The sequence below is a fragment of the Gossypium hirsutum genome, chromosome D03 (assembly GCF_007990345.1).
Source record: "Gossypium hirsutum isolate 1008001.06 chromosome D03, Gossypium_hirsutum_v2.1, whole genome shotgun sequence".
Lineage (NCBI taxonomy): Eukaryota > Viridiplantae > Streptophyta > Magnoliopsida > Malvales > Malvaceae > Gossypium > Gossypium hirsutum.
In genome coordinates, this window is record NC_053439.1 from 38,897,796 (window position 1) to 38,906,193 (window position 8,398).

General features: G+C 34.7%; 1 pseudogene; it reads left to right on the forward strand.

The window, feature by feature from the left end:
- Positions 1-618: 618 nt before the first annotated feature.
- On the forward strand, positions 619-4,584 carry LOC107949793 (chaperone protein ClpB1-like; annotated as a pseudogene).
- The last annotated feature ends 3,814 nt before the right edge of the window (positions 4,585-8,398 follow it).

The following is an 8,398-nucleotide window of genomic DNA, read 5'->3' on the forward strand; positions in this document are numbered from 1 at the left end:
ATATATCATTTTTTTTAGTTTTTGCAAATACTTTAATAATGATTTTGTTATCTATATTTGAATTACTAAATAAGTTAATATTTTTTATTCAATATTTTTAATAAGGAATATTATTTTGCACTAATATCCATTATTAAAAATACTGTGTTTTTACTATTTTTATAAAATACATAAGTTTTTGATAATATTTCAGAACTTAACCAACATTTTAAATAATCACATGTGATTTTAAGAGTTATCTTTATTTTTTTAAGGTTAAAATATGTTATAAGACCCTATACTTTTATTTTTATAAATTTAGTTTCTCTACTTTTAATATTTTAAAATTTAGATTAATTACAACATCATTTTTTTTAGTTACATGGTTATCAAGTGAATTTTTAATTTCAATATTTTACACCAAAAAATTTAACAATGTTACCAATTAGACCTGAATTTTGAAATCTGAAAAATAGAGACTAAAATCATGAAAATAAAAGTGCATGGATTAAATTCAAAATTTATGAGTAATACAAGGACCTATGTCACATTTTAACCATTAATAATTAAAAAAAAGCGCGTGGGGGACGAATCTGTCAAACTCGGACGTTAAAAAAGAAAAAAGAAAGAAGCGTAGAAATTTCTGCTTCTAATGAAAAACTTCTACAAGTTTCGTGAATTTTCGCTTTCCTCAACAAAAACCCAGTCTTCACCTCCTTTCTCCATCGCAATTTCACCAGCGAAATGTAAGTAATCCTTCACTTTTTTCAATCCACCATTCTCATATATCAAACAAAGCAAGCTTTTTTTTTTCCCTTTTCCGGGACAAGAAAGACTAACAACAAGAAACAGAGCAACGCAGACAACTCTCTGTTTTTCACCTATCGGATAGACGAATTTGTTTATTTCTTATCATCAGGTAAGAAGCAAAAATCTTCCTTTTTTATGTTTCTATATTTGTGTGTTAGAAAGCTTTGAATTGTATGAAATGAGTTCTTTCTTTCTTTTCTATTATTTTTCTTGTTTTTATGATATTTGAAAATGTAAATCAAAGAAGATGCATTTTCTGAAAATTAGATATTCGAAAAAAGAAAAAAGAAAGTTTTTGTCAATTTACATTGATCCAAAGCTTTTGGTTATTTACTGAATGGGTTTAGTTTTTGGATTTTTTTTGCAGGTTTTTATAATAAGTAAAGAGAATGAATCCCGATAAATTCACTCACAAGACGAATGAGGCTCTTGCCGGGGCTCATGAGCTAGCAACGAGCAATGGCCATGCCCAATTCACTACCCTCCATCTTGCGGTTGCTTTAATATCCGACTCCCAAGGCATCTTTTATCAAGCAATCTCCAACTCCGGAGGTGAGAGTGTCGCACAATCCGTGGATAGGGTATTCAATCAAGCCTTGAAAAAGCTTCCAACACAGTCACCTCCACCAGATCAAGTCCCTGCTAGTTCTTCTCTTGTTAAGGCAATCCGTCGCGCCCAAGCCGCCCAAAAGTCTCGCTGGGATACCCATTTGGCGGTCGATCAGTTGATTCTAGGCCTCCTTGAGGATTCTCAGATTACGGATTTGTTGAAAGAAGCAGGGGTTACACCAGCAAAAGTGAAATCCGAGCTCGAAAAGCTTCGAGGAAAAGAAGGGAAAAAGGTGGAGAGTGCATCAGGGGACACTACATTTCAAGCTTTAAAATCATATGGGACTGACCTTGTTGAGCAAGCAGGGAAGCTTGATCCTGTAATAGGCCGAGATGAAGAAATTAGAAGGGTCATTAGGATCCTGTCCAGAAGAACTAAAAACAACCCAGTTCTAATTGGAGAACCTGGTGTTCGTAAAACTGCTGTGGTAGAGGGTTTGGCTCAAAGAATTGTGAGGGGAGATGTGCCTAGTAATCTTGCCGATGTTCGACTCGTTGCGTTGGATATGGGTGCACTGATTGCAGGAGCGAAATATAGAGGAGAGTTTGAAGAAAGATTGAAAGCGGTTTTGAAAGATGTTGAGGAAGCTGAAGGGAAAGTGATTCTCTTCATTGATGAAATCCACTTAGGAGGGTTCCATGGATGCAGCCAACCTCTTTAAACCTATGCTTGCTAGGGGTCAACTTAGGTGCATTGGTGCTACTACGTTGGAAGAATATAGAAAGTATGTTGAAAAAGATGCTGCATTTGAGAGAAGGTTTCAACAGGTTTATGTTGCTGAGCCTAGTGTACCAGACACCGTTAGCATCCTTCGAGGATTAAAGGAAAAATACGAGGGTCATCACGGTGTTAGGATTCAAGACCGTGCCTTGGTGATTGCAGCCCAACTGTCAAGTCGATATATTACTGGTATGCCATATTTCTTCTTTAGAGATGCTTGATCAAGTATTAATTATATCTATTTAAAGCATGGATTTGAATTTCTTTGCTGAGTTCTAAATGATATTCATTGGTATTTTGGTTCAGGACGGCATCTTCCCGACAAAGCAATCGATTTGGTTGATGAAGCTTGTGCAAATGTGAGAGTTCAGCTTGATAGTCAGCCTGAAGAAATTGATAATCTTGAAAGGAAAAGAATGCAACTAGAAGTTGAGCTTCATGCATTGGAGAAAGAGAAGGATAAGGCTAGCAAAGCTCGACTGGTTGAAGTAAGTTTTGACTCTCAAAAAGTGATGGATTAAGTTTATGTTCTTACTTTTGTTGGATCTATAACTTTTTGTTTTGTTTTGTTTAGGTCCGGAAAGAACTTGATGATTTAAGGGACAAGCTTCTGCCATTGATGATGAAATATCGAAAGAGAAAGAAAGGGTTGATGAGATTCGAAGATTGAAGCAGAAGAGAGAAGAACTCATGCTTGCTTTACAGGAGGCTGAAAGGAGATATGATTTGGCAAGAGCTGCTGATTTGAGATATGGGGCGATTCAGGAAGTGGAATCTGCACTAGCCCAGATCGAAGGCACAGCAGATGAGAACATAATGTTAACCGAAACAGTTGGACCGGAGCACATTGCCGAGGCTGTAAGCCGCTGGACTGGCATCCCCGTCACGAGGCTTGGACAGAATGAGAAGGAGAGGTTGATTGTGCTTGCAGAGAGGTTGCATCAAAGAGTGGTGGGACAAAACCAGGCTGTTGATGCTGTTGCAGAAGCTGTTTTGAGGTCGAGAGCTGGATTAGGAAGGCCACAACAGCCAACTGGCTCATTCCTTTTCTTGGGTCCAACCGGTGTTGGCAAGACGGAGCTTGCTAAGTCACTAGCGGAACAACTCTTTGATGATGAGAATCTGCTGATCAGGATTGACATGTCTGAGTACATGGAGCAACACTCAGTGGCTCGACTTATTGGGGCACCACCTGGGTATGTTGGCCACGAGGAAGGAGGGCAGCTTACAGAGGCAGTGAGGAGGAGGCCTTACAGTGTTGTACTCTTTGATGAAGTTGAGAAAGCACACCTCTCTGTTTTCAACACACTACTTCAAGTCTTGGATGATGGTCGGTTAACTGATGGCCAGGGCCGCACTGTAGACTTCAGAAATACTGTGATCATCATGACATCAAACCTTGGAGCAGAACATATTCTTTCAGGACTTAGCAGGAAATGTACAATGCAAGTTGCTCGTGATCGAGTCATGCAAGAGGTAGTTAAATGACCTATTTCTGGCATCATATACCCTTGTCATATAATGTTGTTGAAGCAGTAGTATTAACATAATGATTTTGATTGTTTGACAGGTAAGGCGACATTTTAAACCAGAGTTGCTCAACAGGCTCGATGAGATCGTCGTTTTCGACCCTCTATCACATGACCAATTGAGGAAAGTTGCTAGATTGCAAATGAAGGATGTTGCAAGCCGCCTTGCTGAAAGGGGTATTGCATTGGCTGTCGAAGATTCAGCATTGGACTATATTCTTGCTGAGAGTTATGATCCAGTAAGTATTAACATTTATATCTTATACATATTCAGATATCATTGAGGGTATGGTTGAATAGTTACATTGTCTCTCTTTTTTTAACTTTTGATGTAGGTTTATGGTGCAAGACCTATTAGGAGATGGCTTGAGAAGAAAGTTGTGACTGAGCTATCAAGGATGCTTGTGAAGGAAGAAATCGATGAGAACTCGACAGTTTACATCGATGCTCCGAATGGAAGTGAGTTAGTGTATCGGGTTGAGAAGAATGGAGGGTTAGTCAATGCAGAGACTGGGCAAAAAGCAGATGTATTGATCCGAATCCCGAACGGAACAAGAAGAAGTGATGCTGCACAAGCAGTGAAGAAGATGAAGATTGAGGAGATAGATGATGAAGATGAAATGGACTCATGAACCAATTTATTTGCTTTTTAGTACAATAAGTCATGTTGAATATTGAATAGTGGAAGGCTGGAACGAGCCCTATTGTGATTGTAAGTAATTTCATACTGCATTTGTCAAAATGAAAATTGTATATACAATGAATAATCGAGTTGGTTTGTTTTGAAAAATGATTTTGTTGTTATTCCAAGTGATAGGGACTATGAATGTGTTGCTTTGGATTGGGTTGAAAGTAGGTAAATGCTTTTATTGATTCAAGCTAAGTTGATGTTTGCAGATTCTCTTCAATGAAATAAAGTAAAAGAATTTATTTGAAGTAATAAGAGTTTTTTTATTATCTATTTATTATTTTCTAATTTGTTTTCATTATAAAGAATTAGCATTTATCTTTTATTATGAATTATTAAATATGTTTAAAAATTAAATAACAAAAATATTAGTTTTTAGTTGATTTGATTATTTTAACGAGTTAAAAAAACTTAAATTTGATGACTATTTTATTTAATGAAAGGAGTTTATAGCAATATGGAATATGTGGACAAAATAAATACATGTGATACATACAGGTATATATACTAGAATTAGTGAAAATAATAATTTTTGATAGAAAAAAAAAGATTACCTTTAAAAAATAACATAAAAAATTATTATAGATAAAATTAATGATACAGGTATATATATGCGAATGGGAGAATTTCAATTTTATAGATAAAAAGAAAAAATATTTTTGTGGATTAGTTTTTTAAAAGAGGGGATTGTTTTTAAAATTAAGTGACATTTATTTTTTATTTGCTAAATGTGTTATCATCAAATTTAAAGATTATTTAGTTAGATTGTCATACTCACATTTAGTGAGAAGGTCAACTTTATGACTTCATCAAGAGGTTAGTTCCTATTTTGAGAATGCTTTGCCTAAACATCACTGTTATACAAGATGGATTTGTACAAAAATATACGAGAAAGAGTTCCTAACATCTAATAGCACTTGTCAATCTATTGCATCTCCGAACTTAACAAATGACTAATGGTCAATTTAGCATTGCTTTTAAGAAAAAATTTTAAAACAAAAAATACTTTTGAGATAAAAGCATTGCTAAACAAGATTTTTTTAGAAAAAAATACTTTTTAAACCTCAAAAATTGGCCCCGAAGTGTTTTTGATAGAAGCAGGAAATTTTAACTTCTCCCCAAAAATGCTTTCTAGAAATAATGCTAAACTAGCCCTTATTCTCTTTAAATTGACTCAAACTATACTCTCAACTACTGATATTCGTCAATTTACCACTCACACTAATAGAGTGGAGACCTTAATGGCTAAGATTTATGTTAAGCCAACCTCCCTTTATAAATATCTTTTTTCAGCACCAAGGCAAAAAGACAATAAAGATTTCACATTGCCTATATAGCAAACACTTTATTCAAACACAACCTCAACACCTCTAAACCAACATTTTTATTGATTCTTTACGTTATCTACGTTGTGAACCACATTTTTTTAATAGCTCTCCACGTCCCCTATAATCAAAACTGCCACCGTTATACTATTATACATTTGTTATAACTTGATTGTTATAACAATTGATGTCATCTATAGGAAGCAAACAAAAAATTATTTCTTTACCTTCTAAAGGATAAAGCTATCGTCATTATGAGCAAGAAGAGAAGATGCCTCTCATGACAAGCATCATAATGCTATATCTAGATGTTGGGCTCAAAATGATGTGGTAGAGGCTCGGCATTCCTCTTATTTGTAATTTCATAAATGAAGCAACAAACACTTATTTATTTTCTTCTAACCCCCGGTAAACCATTGAGAGGAGAAATATTGTTGACATCTAAGGATAAAAAAGGATTCCCGACCTACTATCCAACAATATTGAAAGACAAGCTCGCAAAGGTTTCTTTGAGCTAAACTCCATAGGTATTTCCAAGAAGAGGCATAAAGGAATTGAGAATGTTGGAACCTTTGATTGTTCCATGGTGTGTTAGAACAAGTTGTGGAACCTGACTATCTCTCGATGTCTCATGGATTGTTTGAATCGATATTAGAACAGGTGCATGTTTTAATCAAAGTTCTTTTAGGTTGGCATATTGACATTAAAGGATCATGTTTTCATGCACAAACCAGTTGAAACATGAAAGTTGCTTGAAGCCTATGTTTGATTAGCTCAAGGTTTCTTGTGATAAAACATTGTTTGTATTGCTTGTCACATTTCATGCTTGAACAACAATTAGAACATTAATATAAAAACATAAAAATTACAAGAAAAATACTTAAATACATACCAAATTGAAGGACCAAAGGTTGAAAAGCATAAATCCTATTCTTTCATCTTAGTTTCGGGTGGAGAAGAGAATAAAAAGATGAACATTGTTTTGTTTCTTTTAAATTTGGTCTTATATAGTTGTTTAATGTTAAATAATTAAAAATTAACTTAATTAATCTTTGTTTAATTAACAAAAATTACAAGTAACCAATTCGGTAGATTCCAACTAATATCTTTGGCACATTTAGAAAGGTCCAATTGCTTAATTGGTCCTTAAGTAAATAAAAAAATTATAGTGATTAACTTTTACTACTTTTACAATTTAGTCATTGTAACTTAATTAACTATCTAATTAACAAAACTAAGAGACCAAAATTTAATTAACCTTAATACTAACTTTGTAATACTAACAAATTATTATAAATATCATGATATTTTATGTAACACCTGCTAGGAAAAAATATTACCTATTATAATTATAATATTTTATCATTTTATCTAACATTAAAGTTCCTGTTTATCAAGGTAGCTTTATTTTAACGTGAAATCCTAAAAACTTTTTTTTCTCCAAACTGTTTGCTTGTTATTTTTTATTTTGCTTAGCGGTAATATTAGCCTTAAAGTTGACTATTGTTTGCCTTTTTCTCCCTTTCACAAACCATCTTTTTTTTTTCTTTTTCTCATTCATTCCATGTATCTTTGTTGTCTTCATAAGTTGTGATGGACAGATGTAGGCGCTTGTCATCGTTGAAACTCCATCGACCACCAGCAATTTCTCTTGAAAAGTGGGTGGCTCTTCGTTGGCTTCTTATTCCATTTATGTTTTGAGAGTATTTTAAAATAATAAATGATTTCACAAGTCGATTTGGACCCGTGTTGTTTTAAATTTTATATGATTTTTGTTTGTTTTTCCATTGTTTAATAAGTCTTTACTTTTAGAAGTTTTTGTTTGCTCTTGTAGCACGTTATTTAGTCCTGCTTATGCATGTAGTCTTGCTTTTGCAAGGTATTTAAGAGTTGGTTTTGCCGCCTTCCTCTTTAGTTTGGTGGATGCTTGATTTTTCTACCCATTTTGGCTTACCGCTTTAAACCATTCAAGGTTAATTTCCATGTCGTATTAAATGCTTGCAATCACTCCAGATATGTCGTGCTTGAGTTGTGATAGAGTCAATTGTCAATGTGCTGTAATGTTCTATTGATGTTAAGGCTGAAGCCTTTGTTGTGTTGGTTGAGCTTGTCTTTCACCGCCTACAATGAGTGTTTGTTATCCCCCCAAATTGTATGGTCTCATTCATTGAATGAATTAATAAATTTCCCTTTAAAAAAAGTTAATGAATACCATCACAATCCAAACATGATTAAATTTAGGTAATAAAACATGTGATAACATTTAGGCAAAAGTACCATGGAGGCCTTGTACTACGAGTTAAATTGTATTTTGCTCGTTTTTTCAAAAAAATGAACAAATTAGTCCTTGTACGTTAGATCAAAAATCAAATTGATCTTTTCTATTAAAAATTTTGTTGAGTAATATTTTCTCGTATCGTATTAAGGGAAACAGACGGGGTATTTATACATATTCCTACTGCTACTATTATAGCTTACAATAGGGCCCACTATTTTGTCTCGGCCTTTGGACTGATGGTACTGACATTCCCTGTCCCTGGTACTGACATTCTCTAGGCCTCCTTTGGCTTATTGGACACTTACCTGCGAAGCACGTGGTCCTTCCGGATCTTGGGGCTAACTCCCCTAGCGAACCTCACACCTACCAGTCATGAACGGGGATCCCTTGCAGGGCTTGCGATCCCTTTTGCGGGCATAGCTCGCGACCTCATCCCTACAAGGCTTATGCGAGCTCTCC